The sequence below is a fragment of the Monodelphis domestica genome, chromosome 1 (genome assembly GCF_027887165.1).
Source record: "Monodelphis domestica isolate mMonDom1 chromosome 1, mMonDom1.pri, whole genome shotgun sequence".
In the NCBI taxonomy this organism is placed as follows: Eukaryota; Metazoa; Chordata; class Mammalia; order Didelphimorphia; family Didelphidae; genus Monodelphis; species Monodelphis domestica.
The window spans coordinates 618,312,615-618,332,931 of record NC_077227.1 but is presented as its reverse complement, the minus strand read 5'-3'; the positions used below and the strand labels follow the sequence as shown (position 1 = coordinate 618,332,931).

Here is a 20,317-nt window from a genome sequence, read left to right as displayed (position 1 = left end):
TGATGGTAGGGTAGCCTCTAAGCAGCTGGAGAAAGGATCTGGAGTTTAGGGCAGGGGATTTGGACTGGCTAGATAACTTTGCAAGTTATCTGCATAAAAAGGCATCCAGAGACCAGACACTTCCACAGGGGTGATTGGTAATGAGAATATGTCTAAGCAAGAGGCAAATGGAGAATATTCTAGCAGCCAACAATTGCTATTATGCTATCAAGGGGATCTACCAGGAATGAATGGAGATCCTAGAAAATGAGACACAGCAGTAATTTGGGGGAGCAGATAAGAGGAGGGTGCTCTGATAGTAGGTAGCAAGTGGAAGCAGCCATGGTGAATAAGGCAGGCTTCTGTAAATCCTTTGAAAAAATGGGGAAGATATAAGCCTGTATGAAAATCTCATAGTAAGTACAGTACAAGGTCAGAGTGGAACCAGCAGAATCCCAACGATAATACTGGGCTAGTCATCCACTGGCCTAATCTGAATGCCCTCGTGTGGTCCAGGACCCTGGATGGGACTGAACCGACAAGTAGGAGTTAAGTAACCCCATCTACTCAGGTTAGAAGGTTCCTGTGGAAGGGAGTCAAATAAAACTTGAATTATAGCAAGGGAGATATTGTTCCTATGTGAGGAGAGTTTACTACAGTCTGTTTCTCTGTCTTTCCTTTCACATACATAGTAGAATTCAGCTAGATGATACTGATCATCAATGTAGCCTTTCCTTCAGAGAAGAATTTGTTCCAACTTTGGCTTCAACAGATTTGTTTGTGGTTTGGAGTGTTTGTGTTTTTAGGAAAATGGGAATTTGAAGGCTCTCACTTTCTCAGTTCTCATTCTTCAGATATAGACAGCTTTGTCAGTTTTGCTGAGCAACCCATCTGGAATCCATCACAAGCCCAGTACTGGAAAGTAAAAGTTCCAGGAAGAGCTGCCTTGTCTCTGGAATGTGAACAGAGGGGTCTCATTGTGTCTGTCTTTGAACATTTCGAGAAAGGTCGATAAGCTTTTTTAATCCTTTGGGAAGGCTTCAGATTTAAATGACTTCTATTCTAGAGATCCAAATTATTCCTTAATTTTCTTCTTCTGCATTTTCAGCAACAGCAAATCACTGGTTAAGAAAACAACTGAGGCAGCTTCTTACCACTCTTGGTTACAAAGAGCCATGCTTATATCTCCCATGCATTCATTGGTAGACAAACCCTATATATAGTCTTTTCCTTCCTAACAGAGGCAGAATAACCCAGATAATATAGTTACTTTGCTTTGTCTTCTTGTATTTTTAAAAAAGCCATAAGTTCCTTTTTTTGACCAAAAGAAAATATTCCCATCTGCTCAACTATCCAGGTTGCAAAGCACTTGATTCAGAAAGCTTAAATCAAATAAATCTTTCACCTTCATCATTCTCTGTGTTAGTTTTCTATCAAAGTAGGAATAACCAAAACACAAAGCACAACAAAACACTTCAAAACTAGATGACAGGAAGGAGGGAGAGACAGAGAGAGAAAAACAAATATGAAGAGACAGATAAAGAGAGAGAAAATATGGAGAGGCAGAAACAATTAGAGAGACAGACACAAATGCAGAGAAAGACAGGAGAGAATGTTCAGGAAAGTAGACAAGACTCAGTCTCTTTAATGAAAGATGAAACAAATAGCAACAAGTAGTCAGATCAGATAAATATTGAATCCCCCTCTACACACTTTTTCTTTTAAATGAGAGACATGTTCTTCTGTCTTTCATCTCACTTTCCTCAAGGAAATCAAAGGTTCTTCCAGGGGCTCTCATTAGTTGCTAGTCTACGAGACAGCCAATTCCATCTACTTTCCTGTAGGCCTGTGCACCTGGGATCCCTCAAGGCATTTCATTGTGTCTTCTCCAAGCAACTAAAACAGGTATCATCACTACCTATGTATCTTTCTTTCACTAAAACAAGCCAGATAAATGGGTTCCCTTTTGAGTTAACCCCAGTTACACATTAGCTGGGAGTACTAAAGTAATGAAAGAGTTGGCAACCTTTTTTGGAAACCAAATACATTTTCTTTATGACCTGTTCAACCTTTTCTTGCTCCAGGTGCAAAAACTGAGATCCACACCTTTATTTAACTTTCCTGGTACACATCAATGGTTCAACAGAATCACAATGGATAGCATAAATTATTTAACATCATTGTAAAGAAGAAATCTGATTACTTCAATTAAACAGTTATTTCCAAGTATTATTGATACCAAGGAAAGACTATATACTAAGTTTATTTGTCATCTGTTTTGGGTTCACTTTGAGGCAAATTCTTTAAAATGCTAATTTTTGTGGATTTTATTCTTAAAAGACTTCTTTTATATGCTAAAGATCCAGTATCAGTTCTTAGTGCTGTATATTATTTGTTTCCATTGGCAGCATGATTAGTGAAATAGAATGCTGAATCTGGAGTCAATAAGACCTGAGTTTCAAATTTTTCTCCTGAAACTTGGTGATACTAGACTGTGTGACACTAGGCAAGTAAAAGCCAAATCTCAGGCAGTCCTTTAAGAGTATTTCCCACTGGGAAGAAATTATAGAGGATCTTGAGCCTCATTCCCAGGTTCATCTTTTCTTCTATTTAGAATAACTGGTCTAAGGGAGAAACCTTGCAAGATGTCCAGTCTTGTGAAATATAGGAGTTATTATTGTTTTAGATACAATGAAAAAGTGAGCCATCATTTAATTGACCTAGTAGTGCCATTATTGACATCACAGCTCAGAGACAAAATGTGTTACAACAGTTGCTTCATCAAATCCAGTAGAAAGTGTTGTTAGTGCTCTTTATTATCCTTACCTTTGCTACTGTGCTGAAACCTTCTCCATTTTAATGAGAGCAATTAATAAAAAACAGAGGGGCTGCTTTCCAACCCCTAAATGGAAGAACAGCTTTGTTCTTTTATAGCATGGCATGTTCATTTTATAGTGACTGTTGTGCACTTTTACCTTTGGGATCTTACTAGTTTTTTGCATTCAAAAATTAATAATTCAGTTATGAAAAAAAAACAACAACTCTGTTTTAAGTTCTTTGTGAGCAGAAAACCTGTCTTCTCTATATTAAGCAAAACACCTATCACACCCTGAGAGCTAAGTAAATATTAAGCAGGGAATCTCTCAGCACTTTAAAAATTGTGAAATTAACCACAGATGTTAATCAACAGTGAACTATGCCTAATATAACTTCCTTGTTTTTTTGTTGTTTTTAATGGGAGGGAGAAAGGTATCAATTATTTTTGGAATACTGTGAATCTTCTGTGTTATTTTGTATTTTCTGTTGGGGGAGGGGTGAATAGAGACTTTCCTATCATCAGTATCTATAATTGTAAAGAGCTTTATATGTCATATTTTGAGGTTCATTAGGAAACTTTAAAGGGAGCAAAATGGGCCATAAATATCTGATTTAGGGGGCAGCATGCCAAAATAAAACCTGATTTGTATAAACCCCAACCTCCAGGAAATGAAGGACAGAGAAAGTTTTAACATATGCTGAAACATTTACAGCTATGCAAATTGTTTTATCAAAAAACTGGACGCAAACTAGATGTTAATAGATAGGAAAATGACAAGGAAAAAAAAAACAAATAAACTGACATATACATGCAATGGAATGTTATTGTTTAGTAAGAAAATACAAATATGGAGAATTTAGAAAAAAACCCATGAGTATTTGTACAAAGTGATTCAGATCAAAATAAGAAGATCTAGAACCATACACCTAATGACTACAGTATAATGTAAATGACAAAATCACTAAAACAAAATTTAAATTTGAATAGTTGGAAAACAAACATTCTAGAGAAGAGACAATGATCCACAATTCTTTCCTCTTGACAGAGAGGTACAGGTGACTTTTGGATTATATTTTTCCTTAATTGTTTTTCTTTGTCACAATTTTTTTTGTCTTTATTCAGTCTGGAGGGGGATAGGAAGTGATTTAGATGTAAAAATAAAAGGCAGTAGTAAACTGTATTTAAAAGAGAGTCCAGAGCTTGGACTTTTAGGCAACAAGGTTATGAAAGTCAATTTGATTAGTATTTTATATATTTGCAAATATTCTAGCATTAAATATAACACTGTGATTCATCATGGCCTTTAAAAACTCCATCTCTGAATTATATATTCCAATTGAGTGAAAATTAGATCTATCGTACCAAAATTTGGCTCTCAACTTATGTTGGCTATTGCTCATGATGCAATTTTAAACTATTCATGTATATTTTGAATAAGATTGATTTACACTGGTCTTTACTTGAGATGAGTACAACTTAAAATTAATTTCTATTGATCCAAATATATTTAAGATTGTTTTCAAAAATTCTCAAGAGCAGTGAGCTTTTAACTCCTTTGAATCCATTTTGCTAAGCATTACTGTCATGTTAAAAAAAATTAAACAAACATGATTCCATATATGTCTAGCATTTTTTTCCTTTGACATCTCCATTGGTCTAACAGCCAGTAAGTACACTAAATGATAAGCTTTTGGTATCAGATATATGTTAAAGACTGGCCTGCAGTTATTAAAATATGCCATAAAGAAATGAATGGCAACCAAAATACATGCTCTGTCAAAACCATTCAAGTTTGAGAAGAAAAAACAATTGCAACTAAGTTGTACCTAATGTGAGAAATGACACTTAGCTAAATTATGAAGATGCATGAATATGACACAAAGATAACTGAATGCTTAATAAAAGATAACATCAGAGTGGGAAATTAATAAATTCTTTTCATGGAAATTATTCTTCATTTTGCAATGTCAGTAAATTTAATTTTCTGTGAATATAATACATTGTGGACAAAATTTGTGATGATATCTGTTTTGCATGGATATTATTTTAAGTGGACAGATGCATTTTTAAGATTTCTTATTACTAGACAAGTTTCTCCTCTGTCTCCTACCAATCTATCTTTTTTTAACATCTGGAGATTCTGTACTTTTATTCTTATGACTTTTACAGAATGGAAAAAGAGATGGACATGAGAAGCACCAACTTAGGTTTACAAGAAAGGTTCTTCATAACAAATTCATGCAGTAAGTAACATAAATTCTGTTATCCTCATTTTAAAAATGAGGAAACCAAAGCATAGAGTTAAAGTGACTAGGTGAGAGTCATAAAGTTATTACAAATGTAGAGCAACTAGAGGAGGACTCAAGGATGATGCTTTGCAATGCAACTCCTGCTCTTTCTACTAAGCCCAACTATCTACCAACTCTATTGTAGCTTCTTTGATTAACATTATACATTATCTCACCCAGTGATCTCATAAGTTCCCATGAATTTAATTATTATCTTATTCCCTAATTCACATATCTGACCCTAACTTCTCTCAGGAGCCCCCAGCCTGGCATCATTAACTATCTTTTGGAAACATCTTGAACTGGATATCCTTTGGCTTCTTAAATTCTGTTTATCTTAACAACAGCAACTGGCTAAGGCAGGAAGGTGGGAAGAGAGGAAGGAAAGAACATAAATCATGTAACCATGGAAAAATATTCTAAATTAATTGAATAAAAAAGTAAACTTTAAAAAATGATGAAAAAATAAAAATCAAATCTACCTGAAAACAACAACTCATTATCTCCTTCCCTCTCCTCCTAAATGCCCTATTCTGAACTTCCTAACTTTCTTATTACTCTTAACTTTACCACTATCCTCTCAAGTCCCCAAGGCTTTGAACTTCAGTGTCCTTTTCTAGTACTTGATCTCACTCATGCCACATATCTAATCTGTTGAAAAATCTGAAAAATTTCTACCTTAACACCACTTCTTATATGTACCTACTTCTCTCTGTTTTCAGACACTACCCTATTTTAGGTCATCTTCACTTCTTTCTTGTACTCCGGCAATAACTTTCTAATTGGCCTCTCTCCCTCAAATATCTCTTTTAATTTTTTTACATGTCAATGTAATCTTTAATAGTGCAATTTGTGATGCATATTCTTTCCCTCTCTTGCATTCTTCCTCCCTCCCCCAGATGACATGTAATATAAGTTGTATATATGTTATGATACAATACATATTTCCATTTTCATTATGTTGTGAAAGAAGACACATTTTTACACTAGAGAAAAATTCATGGAGGAAATAAAATGAATATTGGCATACTGCAATGGCATTGAGTCTGCGTCTCTTCTTTCTATGGCATTGGATAGCCTTTTTTGTCAGGAGTCCCTTGGAGTTGTCCTGAATATTTGCATTGCTGATAGTTCATTCCTTCTTTCTCCTTTCCAAATTCTCCTTAACTCTGCTACCAAAAATGATATTCCAGAAGCACAAGTCTACCCATGTCATCCAGTCCTCTTTGATGAACTCCAGCAAATCAATCTGTTTCCCTCCAGTCTTTATACTCTTCTTAAACTTTACCAGCTTCCCATATGATAATTAACTATGCAAGAGCATACTTTCTATTCTGTTCTGTGCCTCTAATCCCATGACCCCACGTAGGTCATGGAGTGGATAGAGCCCTGGGCTTGGAATAAGGAAGACTTATCTTTATGAGTTCATATCTGACCTCAGACTTACTAACTATGTGACCCCACCAAGTCAGTTATCCCTTTTTGCCTCAGTTTCCTCATCTGTATAGTGATCTAGAGATTGAAAAGATGAACTATTTCAGGATCCTTGACAAGAAAACTCCCCAAATGGGGTATTACAAATTTGAACATGACTGAAACGAATGAACAACACAGAGTTCTTTTCTGGTTCTTCCAGCTTATGTTTTCCCTTTGCATGTATTGTTTACATTTATATTTATTTGCAAATTGCCTCCCATATTAGAATGTAATACTCTCAATGGCAGGGATTGCTTTTAACTTTTTTTTAATTATTATTCCCAACATTTAATACAGAGCTTGGCATATATAGTAAGCACCTAACAGCACTCAATGAATGACCAACTGATTGGCCATGGGACATAGGGCACATTTTAAAAACTCTCTTTATCTTGCAGCAATCCCAACTGACTATATTCCATAGCATGAAAAATAAGTGTGTTCTACAAAAACCCCTAGGGTTGTTGTAAGGGCTAATGGGATGAAAAAGGTTGAACTATTCAGACTATGTGTTTTGTAAATTCTTGGTATTCCTAAATAATTAAAAACTTAGAAAGCAGCCTAGCAGCTCCTTTGCTTATTTCAGCCACATTTTGATACATATTGTCTATATCACTTCTGAAGCAGTGTAGGAGAGCAGGAAGAATATGGAGTTAAGAGTCTGGAGAGATTTGAGTTTGAAGCCAATTAGTTGAGTAACAGTGAGCAAGTCAATTAACTATTTCTGAGCTCCAGATTCTTTATCTGTAAAATGGGAATAATAATACTTGTGCTAACCTCACAGAATTGTTGTAAAGAATAAATGAGATAACATATGTAGAGTGCTTTGCAAATCTAAAATACCATATAACTCCTAGTTATTAGGTTTATTAGTGCTCTGCAGTTCATGAGAGAATCTATTTCAGAATTTAATATCAGAGTAGTTTGACTATATGGTGAGCAATATAATTTCTAAAAGCAAAATATCAAAATAGTGTTAAGAATATCTAAAGGTAGAAATATGACCACCTCAACACACAAGCTTACATAAAAACTTATCAGGGGCAGCTAAGTGCCTAAATGGATAGAGAACTAGGCTTGGAACTGAAGGTTCTGTGTCCAAATCTGGATTCAGGCACTTTCTGACTGTGTGACAGGTCAATTCACTTACCCCCACCCCCCATTGCCCAGCCTTTACCGCTCTTCTGCCTTAGAAGGCAAGGGTCTATGAAAAACAAAAACAGAGCAGCTTGTGACCAGTATTAATTTTTCAGTGTGTTATTAATGGTAACCTTTTTTTTCACCCTCCAAATAAATCTTTATAAAGGAGGAAGAGTGTATAAAGGGAAGAACATCAGCATTGGAATCAAACCTACTACATATGTAACTCTGGGCTAGTCATTGGACTTCTCTAGGACTCCGTTTTATTATCTATACAATAAGAGATTGGCTTTAGATGACCCATAAGGTCCATTCTAATTCTATATTTATTATTTCATAATCTCATTTTAGCATATTGCACATATTTAACCTAATAAACTATGTAAACATTTATTTAATAGCTACCACACATTGAGATTTTAAAAAATTTTATAAAAATAATTAGATTCATTTGGGCTTAGAAGCTGGTGATGAACATTTTCCAAGCATTATGACAACAAATTATATTCTTCTTTAGATAGAAATGGTTACGAAATTTGGCAATTCAGTGTTATTTAACCTCTATACCATATCTAGGTCCCCAGATTTTAATTTTGGGTAGCAAAAGTAACAGTTTAACAAATTAATATTTTCCCCTATCAATTCAAAATATATGATATAAAAACACAGGTTAAGTTTAAACAAAGTATTCAAAAAATAATATACTAATAGGAGAAAATATACTATTTATTGAGAGGAAAAAAATCTCTAGGAATCAGAGGAAAAAACTATTGATAGATATCTATTTACCTCTATTATAGATGTAGCAACCTTAGGCCCCCTTTTCTTCTGAAGTTATTTAAGAATTCACTAGAGAAAGACATTCCTGGAAGTACTATGCATGTTTTGGAATGAGCTTAAATACTGTGACTTTCTCTTCCATGTAGGCCTTAAAGAATTTCACAGATGTATCACTAGAATTAGAAAGGTTTGTAGAAATATTTTAATCTAAAACCCTCATTTTTAAGATCAGGAAATTGAGGCCCACCCATTTACAACACCAAAAATGGATTACTGGGCTGTGCCCTTGAAGCCTATTCTCAGTTATAGCAGGCCATCTGCTTCAGGGTTTCTCAAACTGTAGGGGGGAAAATTTGCATGGAAGTTGAAAATAATTCACCACCCACTATGGTGACATTTTTTCCCAGTCTATAAATATTCTTGCTATTTTTCCCATTGTCATCATGACCCTTGTCATTTTTGAGTTGGAGAAAATGTGATGGATCCAAAGGTTTTTTTGTTGTTGTTTTTTGTTTTTTGGATTTTTTTCCCCCAACCTATTAGCAAAACCGCTTTGGGTCTTTAAAGCCAGACTCTTGTAATTTTTGAGTTGACAAAAATGTGATGGATCCAAAGATTTTTATATTCAATGTATTAACAAAAATGCTTTTGGTCTTTAAAGTCACATATACCATGCATGAGAAGCTTGCCGTCAAGGGGACTGACCCTCTAAAAGAAAACACATTACTAGGAAATATAAAATTAGAATCTATAGATTTTAATCTTAAGTAGCAGAGATATCCAAATTAATATTTTTCTTCAATTCAAAGTATTTGATACAAAAACACAGAACACTTTCAAAAGCTGAGAAAACTAGTTTCAAAACATCATTAAGGAAGTCTGTATTAAAGTTAAGCTGCTAATTTAATTCAACTCCGTTTTTACTAGCTCATATCTTGAATCAGATTTCCTAAGACACAAAATAACATCATGTAGATTTATGTGGTATGGAGAACTGGCTATGTGCATACAAAAGGGAATAACACTTAAAAAGAAGGAAATAAAGGTTAATGAAGATAGCTTTCTAGAGGGTAGAGTTAAGAAGCACTAGAAAGAGACCCAAATTCCATTCACAGATCTTTTATTAACTAGTTATATGATTTAGAGCAAATAACCTAATGTCTCTGAGGCTCCAGCTTTCTCAAATGAAAAATGAGGGATTAGACTAGACAACCACAGCTCTTCTCAGATAAAACTCTAAATTCCATTAGGAAGAGAGTTAAATATCATAGGTTAAAAGATGTCAGATTCTGGCATCATGAAAATTTTGACTATAAGCAGAGTAAACATCATGGATGCAAACTCTAGAAGGGACTTCCTGAGCTATCTCAGCCAATTTTCTTATTTTGTAGTTAAGGAAAATAAGTGACTTGTCTAAAGTCACAACATTGTTAGCACCATAGGTAAGATTTTTACCCTATTGCTCCTGTGGCCAAAGTCAATATTTGTTCCATTTCTCCAACTTGTGACAATATTGAACCTTTATATATTTGGAATATATGGAGTTTCATAATGCTACTAATACAAAAAAACAACTCTTCTATCCTTAGATATTAGCACTTACATAAGAAACTGAAGAAACCCCACTTTTTCATTAGTTTTCTGTGAAAGAAGCAAATATTTTGTTGTATATATGTGTGTGTTTTTTAATGTGCAACGATATCTGGAAGTCTTATTGTCCAGAAAGAACGAATGAAGTTCTATCAACTGCCTAAAGTTCTATCAACCATGTTTTATACTCATCTTTCTTCTCATTTGAAACATGTAAAAGTAGCATAAACTATTGAAAAAAGGGAGAGGAGTCTTCAAATATATATTACCAGGTTCACATAGTAATATTCTCATTCATTTTCTTCTGTTTTTCTCTCTGGTAACTAGCATTTAGAGTTAATAGTAAGAACCTCTTCTCTTTCACTTGGAGTTTTATATTATGTTCCTTTTTGGGGGTTGTTTCCTAGTATCTTATAAAATGCTATTTGGAAGCATGCTTATCACATTTTTTATTGAAGCAGATCAAATCAAGTATACCTTTTACCTAGCAATGAAAAGCCTCTTCTTTTCCTCTTACTTTTTGAGTTGTACACTCAATGAAGAAGTTAGGTTGAAGTTTTCAAGTAGTTGGACTGTATTCTTTTAACCATTTCTAATGTGCTATTGTTTAGTTGTTTTTTAGTCACATCTGATTTTTTTGTGACCTCATTTGGGCTCTTCTTGGCAAAGACATGAGAATGGCTTATCATTCCAGCTCATTTTATAGAGGAGGAAACTGAGGCAATGAGGCTTAAGTGACTTGCCCAGGATCACACTGGTAGTGTCTGAGGCCAAATTTGACCTCAAGTCTTTCTCACTCCAGACCAGTTACATTATCCACTGTACCACCTAGTTGCCCATATAATATTATAATTGGACTAATCCAAAATAAATAAACTATATTTAAAAATATAGAATTATTTTATGAAAAGTTAGGTAGCAAAATCCATTGAGCCCTGGATGTGAAGTTAACAAAACTTGAGTTCAAATCATACCTCAGATACTTATTTGTTATATATCCCTAGTAGGGTCATTTAACTTTTTTGTTCCTCAGTTTCTTCATCTGAAAAATGGCAATAGTAATAATACCAATCTTCCAGGGTTGTTGTGAGATATGGGATAACAATTTTTATTTTTCAAACCTTAAAGTACTATTTAATATACTTTCTCATTCTCTCTCTCCCTCTCTATATATACATATATATTCTAGGTATTAGTATTTTTATATCATTAATTAATTAAATTAATATAGATAAATAATATATGATTATTATTTTCCAGTACTCCTCATTAGCTTCTGAAAGTCTTATATGATAGACAATTTATCTTTAGAATATTACATGTTATGATGACTATTTAGTACGAACGGTCACTTACGGAGTATGCTTGGCCCCCTTGCTGCTCAGTAATGAGAGATCCCAGAGTTTTCTGAAGGCATCAATTAATCATACTAGTGCCAATTAAAAAGGCCATTAGATATACTATCTGTGTCCATCAATTCAGCATAGCTAGTCATTTTTATAGTATAAAATAGCAGCATTTTTCCCTTGATAAAATTATGTCAGAATGTGCAAGGAAGGCCTAACCTACATGGCTCCCTGGAAAGCAGCCTGTAGGCCTGCTTTGACTTCAGTAAACCTTGGCTAGTCCTTGATTCACAATTCCTAGTTTAGCTTCTCCTGTTGTACCTTACTCCCCCATACCCTCCACTGCAACAGTGTGGTTTGTGGCAATTTGGGGGAGGGGGATTTATTTAATTAGATGATTTAGAATATTTTTCCATGGTTATAAGACTCATTTTCTTACCCTGCCCTTCCCCAACCCCCTCTTTTATCTGGCACACAATTCCACTAGGTTTAATATGTGTCATTGACCAAGACTTATTTCCATATTAATATTTGTACTAGGGTGATCATTTAGATTCTACTTCCCCAGTCATACCCCCATCAACCCATGTGATCAAGTAGTTGTTTTTCTTCTGTGTTTCTTTTCCCACAATTCTTCCTCTAGATGTGGATAGTGTTCTTTCTCATGAGTCCCTCCGAATAGTTCTGGATCACTGCATTGCTACTAGAAGAGAAGTCCATTACATTAGATTTTACCACAGTGTATTAGTCTCTGTGTACAATGTTCTCCTGGTTCTGCTCCTCTCGCTCTGCATCACTTCCTGGAGGTTGTTCCAGTCTACATGGAATTCCTCCACTTTATTATTACTTTTAGCACAATAGTATTCCATCACCAACATATACCACAATTTGTTCAGCCATTCCCCAATTGAAGGGCATCTCCTCATTTTCCAATTTTTGGCCACCACATAGAACGCAGCTATGAATATTCTTGTACAAGTCTTTTATCTTATTATCTCTTTGGGGTACAAACCCAGCAGTGCTATGGCTGGATCAAAGGGCAGACAGTCTTTTAGCGTCCTTTGGTCATAGTTCCAAATTGCCTTCTAGAATGACTAGATCAATTCACAACTCCACCAGTAATGCATTAATGTCTCAACTTTGCCACATCCTCTCAAACATTCATTGCTTTCCTTTGCTGTCATGTTAGCCAATCTGCTAGGTGTGAGGTGATACCTCAGAGTTGCTTTGATTTGCATTTCTCTGATTATAACCTATTTAGAACATTTTTTCATGTGCTTATTAATAGTTTTGATTTCTTTATCTAAAAATTGCCTATTCATGTCTCTTGCCCATTTTTCAATTGGGGAATGGCTTGATTTTTTTTGTACAATTGATTTAGCTCCTTATAAATTTGAGTGATTAGACCTTTGTTAGAGGTTTTTATTATAAAGCTTGTTTCCCAATTTGTGGCTTCCCTTCTAATTTTGATTGCATTGGTTTTGTTTGTATGAAAAACTTTTTAATTTCATGCAATCAAAATTATATATTTTGAATTTTGTAATTTTTTTCTAACTCTTGCTTGGTCTTAAAATCTTTCTTTTCCCAAAGTTCTGACAAGTATACTATTCTGTGTTCACCTAATTTACTTATAATATCCTTTATGTTCAAGTCATTCACCCTTTCTGAGTTTATCTTGGTGTAAGCTGGGGTCCACAAACTACAGCCCACAGGCCACATGCAGCCCCCTGAGGCCATTTATCCGGCCCCCACTGCACTTCCAGAAGGGCCACCTCTTTCATTGGTGGTCAGTGAAAGGAGCACTGTATGTGGCAGCTCCACAAAGCACAGTGTTGCTCACATACAGTACTACTTCCGGTGACATAATCCTTTATGTGGTGCTTTGTTCTGAGAATAACTGAATGAAAACGAGGTGCCAAGCAAAGGATTATGTGACTGCACAATGGAAGACATCAGCATGGTGAGGGGAAATGTGGGGGATGGGATTCCGCACTGTGTATACTGCTGCCCAATATAGTGGTGGCAGTGATAGACCTGTACAAGGTGTGACAGGCCCATCACAGCTAGCACTGCAGCCTCCACTATCCCAGATAGCGGTATAAAGATTTGTTCATAGTTTGTTGTTGTTGTTTTTTTTAATAGTCCAGCCCTTCAATAGTCTGAGGGATAGTGAACTGCCCCCCTGTGTAAAAAATTTGGGGACCCCTGGTGTAGGATGTTAGATGTTGATCTAAACCTAATCTCTTCCATACTGCTTTCCAATTTTCCCAGCAGTTTTTTGTCAAATAGTGGATTTTTGTCCCAACAGCTCAGATCTTTGGGGTTATCCAAAATTTCACTATTAATTTGGACCTTTATCTATAGCCCCCCAAAAAAGTAATCAGGCATTATATAGATCAGAGCACAAAAAAAACAACACCAGCTTCAACAACAAACCCCCAAAACCAATGTGGTTTTTATGATAAAGAGAATATTTATAACTCTCCTTCCTCATTCCCAAACTGGAGGCTCTTTTCTATGTAGTTTGGAGTATCTTTGTTTTATAAAACCCCAACATCAAATTAATATAAAGTTGACTTTTCAAAATTGTGAAAGATTCTATCATTGCCTGTGCAGCACCAGGTAATGGGTTGAGCCATGCAAACTACTTTTTCTCCATGTCAGAGAGATAGCTGGAGTGGAGTTAGAGCTGGGATAGCATGTCACTGGAAGACAAAATTAGAGACAAGTCACAGTATTGGTTAATGTTCCCAGCCTTCTTGTATCCAAGAAACCATAACAATGTTCTCCCACTTGTTATTTCTTCTATTTCTCTTGTTTTATTATTGTTCAGTTGTTTCCCTCCTGTCCAACTCTTCTTGACCCCATTTGGGGTTTTCTGGGCAAAGATACTGAAGTGGTTTGCCATTTCCTTCTCTAGTTTATTTACAGATGAGAAACTGAGGCAAGCAAGGTGAAATGATTTGTTCAAGGTCACACAGCTAGTAAGTGTCTAAGGCCAAAATTGCTAATTCTTCTGATTTTAGGCCTGGCACTCTCTCTACTGTACCACCTAGCTGCATAACTATTTAATAAAAATGGGAAATAGCAATAGATGTTTTGAAATTTTAATTTCCACTCCCAACAAATTCCATAATGCCTTAAAAATGAATTGACTATATAACATTAGAGGATTCATCATAATCTTATTTAACTTATATTGGAGATGACAGAGGAAGTAAAACTTTTAATTCTTCTCACAATCTTTCCTCTTAAATTTGTTGACACAGATGACTTACATAACTTACTTAAGTGCACACATATATGTGATTACTATGATACTGTAGGGGAATGGGCAAACTATTGGATTTGAAGTCAAAGGACCTTGGTGTAAGTTATGTCTCAGTTGCTTATTACTGTGTGATCTTCCTTCTTTGTACTATAAGATTGCTAGATAATGTAAAAGGTTCCTTTCAACTCTCAATCTAGGATTTATTGATATTATAGGATCCCCATAACAAGTACTATACAGCATTTTTATACAGGAGAGGAAACTGGAAGTATAGATTTAAACAAATTACCCAGGAAAACACAGGTAATAAATTTCAGAGGGAGGATTTGAACTCTGTTTTCCTACTCCAAGTCTACTTCTTATTCCATTATACTGTGCTGCCCCATATGTCTAGGATTCTATTTTCCAGAGTTTTTGGTACAACTAAATTGACTATTTTATTACAGAGGTACAACCTAATCCAAATTCAAATCTTTTTTAGTAAATGCAGAATATGAAATCTATATGTAGACAGCAAGGTTTATACTAAACTTTATTCTATTGTTGTGGAAAAAAAATTCCCTGACGTTGACTGTTTTAGACTCATAGGCCACCCTAAGGGGAATAACTGAATGCATTTGGGTGGTCTTGGTCTGAAAGGAGTGAAAATAGAATTTGGAAATCATTGTCTATTTAACTCCTGGATAGTGTGCAGAACAATTGGACTCAATAGGCTAAGATCAGAGCTACAGGAATAGTGTGCTTATCCTAATTAAACCACAGATTTACCAAGTGACCATTTACCTTGACATATGCTTCACTGGCAGAACAGTTGGATCAGTAGAGAATATGGATCAGGTCTGGAATTAATCCTATGCTAAGTATTAAAGAAACTAGTTATAGATAAATAATAGATATAGAGGTAGATAATATATGTGCCAAGTACTAGAGATTCAAATAGAAAGAAGAGAGTCCCTGAACTCAATAAATTTACATTCTAACAAGGTAGAACAAATTATAAAGGGGCATACGAGAGAGAACTGATGGGTGGTGTGCAAATACCCAAGAAAGAGCACAAAGTCTGGTTTGTACAAGATAGAGTGAAAACTCACATTTTAGAGCTGGATGTTGCACCAGGTTCTAGTAGTAGAGAAATGGAGATTAAATATATTCAGAGTGAAGGCAGTATGATGTGAAAATGCCCTGAAACAATACTAGTAGGAGTAGTAGCAGTAGTAGTAGTACCAACAGAAATACTGTTTGAAGAATGATTTGTGTATGTGCACCTCCAGAGAAAGAATTGATAAACAGAAATGAGTAAAACATGGTTTTATATATAAATATATATTTTTCTGAATTAATGTTTTCTTTAATGGAGGAAGGATACAAAAGGAGAGTTAACTGGATATTTAACTGGATATTTAAATATAAAAAACAAACAAACAAAATGTTTAAATGATATGAGATAGTAGAGTCAGTCTCAGAGTCAAAAGGACCTGAGTCCAAATTCTATTTTCAACATATCTGTTTCTATAATATAGTCCAAGTCATTTCACCTCAGAGCACCCTTCTGAACTGTCCATGAATATAGGTGTGTATAAGTTTCCTATATAGTGATGTGAATTTCTTCATTTGGAATTTCCTACAACTGTAAAATCAGAGTACCAGTCAAAGTAAAAATCATTACTATAATAATACCAATAATACTACTAATAACTTACCTTGTCTTTTCAAGTTTTATAATCTGAAGTAATTACTCCCCCCTTCATATCCCACCCACCTCAACATTGTACAGCTTCTTCCTTTGTATTTTGATTATCCTTTTACTCAATGTCCTAAGACTGCAAAGTTGTTAATCCTGAAGAATCATTTATAACTGAAGATTAAATGCCAGATAGAATTGTGGAAGAAAAATTGAAAATGATACAAATGTAATTTCTAGCAAAATCAAAATACAATGCCTGAATGATTTTTTTTCCATTTTAGATGAATAAAACTCATTGCTGGGTTTTGAAAAATAAAGATTAGCATTAATAGACAGACTCATTTTCTCAGTATAACAGTCTCCATTCATAATACTGTCTTTTCTATAGGTTGCATGGAAAAGTATCAGAATTGGTATCCTCATGTTCTCCTTTGGAAAAATGAACCATTACTCTAGAATTCATAGCCCATACTCCCTCTATTTTGGTCATTCTGTATGTGATTGGGGTATTACTTCAAAATTTTTGCCATCAACTTGTAAAATCTATTTTTGCCAGTAAGGACAGGGAAAGACTGTTTAAATGAACTCCAGAGATAATTGAAATATTTATTTTAGTCTGTACCCATTAATCCAACTATCTTATCCCTTTGTCAGAATATTTTAGAAGTGAAATTGAATATATGTACTTTTTTGTAATGTTTGGGAGTTCTTTTAATTTTTTCCAAGATTACATGTCATTACAATTTCTTAATATTTTTGTGATATTTTTCAATCCATGTTCTTTCTCCCCTTCTTACCCTTTTCCCCTCCCCAAGAAAGAAGCTAATATGATACAGGTCTTAGATACATTATCATATAATATATATTTCCATGTTCATCATGTTGTGAAAGCAGACACATTTTGCTTATACTAGGCAAAAATTCACAGAGGAAATAAAGTAAGAAATGGTATGCTTCATTTTGCGTTCAGATTCCATCTGTTCCTTCTATGATGATGGTAGATATCCCCTTTTTGTTTCTTGGAGTGGTTCTGGGTTCTTGCCTTGTTGAATAAGTTTATTGATATTACTCTATCTTCTATGGTTCCTTTTATCAATATGTAATTTTCTTATTTATCTCTTTTAATTAGGTCAATTTTCACTTTGGGTTTGTGTGAATGTTAAATTTACTCCACCCTGCTTAGTCTAGCAATCAGGAATGTATACACCCCTACTAAAGGATTAAGTGTTGAGAAGGATGGCCTATGACAAACATGTGCTAGCTAATGACAAACAAGAAACAACTGACAGACCCCCTGGGCTGTCCTAACTCAAACTTAAGCTACCATTGGTACATGTGAGACACAGGAAGTGATGTTAAAAAAAGTATATATATTTGCGTCACTTCTGGGACAAGGAAATCACTTTAAAAGACTGATATATATTAATTTAAGGTCGCCAAGGAATTCAGCTATGTAATTCCTAAATGAAAACTCAAGTCAGCAGTCAATCTTTTATGGAATTTAATTACAATAGGAGGAAGAAAGGAATTAGAGATAGAGAGAGAGAAAAAGGGAGAGAAGGGAATAGGGCTTAAATACCCCTTCTGTTTAGGCTGAGCCAAAAGGCCCAAGCCCTTAGATAGCTGGGGCAAAGAAAAGAGATCAGTCCCTATTACTCACGTGACCAAAATGGAGAAACAGTATCAGAGGCCCCCACCTTCAGCTTCCTTCAGAGCAAGCTTCTCAGAGCACCCACCAACCACACCGACCAACTTCTCCACCACCTCCTCCAGTCTTCAACCACCCTCTCCTTCAGGAAACCATCCAAGTTGCCTCCCCTCAGTTCTCACATCTACCAATCACTGTCCATCAATTTCCCTGTGCCAATGGAGGCTCTAGCTTAACCCAGGACCGCCCAGAGGTCTTCTGGCTTTGCACATGTCTGTTGAATGTCATATTTTCAAATAATTAAATCTTTGATCCTTTGCTACAGCCCTTTCTAAATCCTGTTAACCTGAGTAGGGTAGAGATTGGAATAATTAAATTTTGATCTAGGCTGCAGCCCTTACTCAATCCTGTTAGGACTGAATAGGGTGGAGATTGATTCCAAGTATCTCCATTGTATCAATTCTAAAATCAATCATGACTCAAAGAAATTCCTGTTCTATGCTTAAGCATAGGTCAAAGTCCTTTCCATTGTTCAGCAAAAGGTTTCTGTCCTAAAGTAATCTTAAGAAGGGAAGAGAAGGAACCTCCCATGCCAATGGGGTTCACATTCCAATAGTCAAGACCCACGATCAATAGGAAATTTTTCAAGTATGAAATTTCCCAATTGTGAAATTTCCAACATTTATAAGTCTAAGAAATTTTGAGGTTTACACTTCCTTCTTGCCAGTCTCTCTTTGGCAGAGGAGGCACTGAGCTTGGAGTCTCTCTCTCTTGGAGACATTGGGTTTGACCAGCTATGTGGCTCATGGCAGTGTTTTGGCATCTTGGCATCTTGGCATGGGTCAGATGAGGCATCTTCTCTGAGCTTTCTCAGAGTTTAGGCTGATTCCTTTTTTTCCTTTGCCTTTCCTAAAACACTATCCTCCTAGGAGACCCCTCATCTCAGAGAAGGCCTTGTGGCTGGAAGTCAAGCTAGATTAAATCTTGGAGGAGGCCTCGTGGCTGAGGTCTCTGAACTTCCCTTGGCTCAAGCTAGGCTGGAGAAATCTTATACCCTTTTCCCTCTATCTTCTTCTTAATTCCTTCCCTCTATATTAATTAAACCACCATAAAATTCCCAAACTGATGAGTATTTTTATTAGGATTTGAATTAATCCCTGGTGACCATAAGTATAATATATTAGTTAAAACCCTTAAATTTACCCCTAACATTTAAAAATTTTAGCTAAAGCATGAAGTATGTTTTGTTCCGGCCCTTTACTTTTACTCTAAATGTGTATTCCTATTTAAAATGAGCTTCTCGTATGCAGCATATCATGGGATTCTGGTTTATAACCCACTCTGCTCTCCTCCTAAGTTAAAGAGGTGGGTTTATCCCATTCACATTCAAAATTATAATAATGTTTCCATCCACCTTTTTTTTTTCTCCTGTTTATCCATCTCTTTCTCTTCTTTCAATCTTTCCATCTTTGTTTCTGTTTACCTGCCTCTCTGAGTTCCCCCTCTCTTTTGTCTACACTTTCTTTTATTCTCCTTCTCCTTACGTATCATGTTAGAAAGATTTTTCTACCTAACCAATTATTCCAATTATTCCCACTTTGTGTTACTCCCTCCACCCCCTTCATCTTCTCTTCCATTTGTTGATTCTTTCATGACTCCTCATGTGAGATAATTTACAAATTTCTCTCTTTTTGCAGTGTATTATTTTCTTCTCTTGAAAATAATACACAAAATATTATCGCATCATATTCAATTAACTCTTGCTCTCTGTCTACATATATATGTATATATATATATATATATATTCCTATTCCATTGCTCTACTTGTGATAAAGTTCTTAAGTATATTCAATATCCTATATATCCTAAATACTTTAAGTATCTTAGCTAATTCAAGATATGTTAAGCAACTTAGTTATTACTTTCTTACTAGTAATGTAATCAGTTTAAACCAATTGTTTCCCTTGGTTACCTCAAAATATCTTAAGTATGATTTGTCCCAAAAATACCTTAAGTCTTCTAGTTATCACTTTCTCATTCAAGGAATTTAGTCAGCTTAACCCCATTGTTTCCTTTGATTACTTTAAGTATATTGAGTACTTTAGGTATCTTGTACAATAGAAATCTTAGGTACCATTTCCCCATGTAGAAATGTTATTAATTTAACCCCACTGATTCCCTGGAGGTTGTCTTTCTTTTTTTTCCTGTTAACCTTTTTATGTTTCTTTTGGATATTGAGTTTGATCATAAGATTTTCTTTTTAGCTCTGATTATTTTGTCAGGAATGCCTAGAATAC

General features: G+C 35.1%; 1 protein-coding gene across 1 annotated transcript in view; it reads left to right on the top strand.

Annotated features, from left to right (window-relative positions):
• MACROD2 (mono-ADP ribosylhydrolase 2) overlaps window positions 1–20,317 on the top strand; it is a 2,426,984-nt gene that overhangs the window by 1,016,560 nt on the left and 1,390,107 nt on the right. The window lies entirely within an intron of this gene.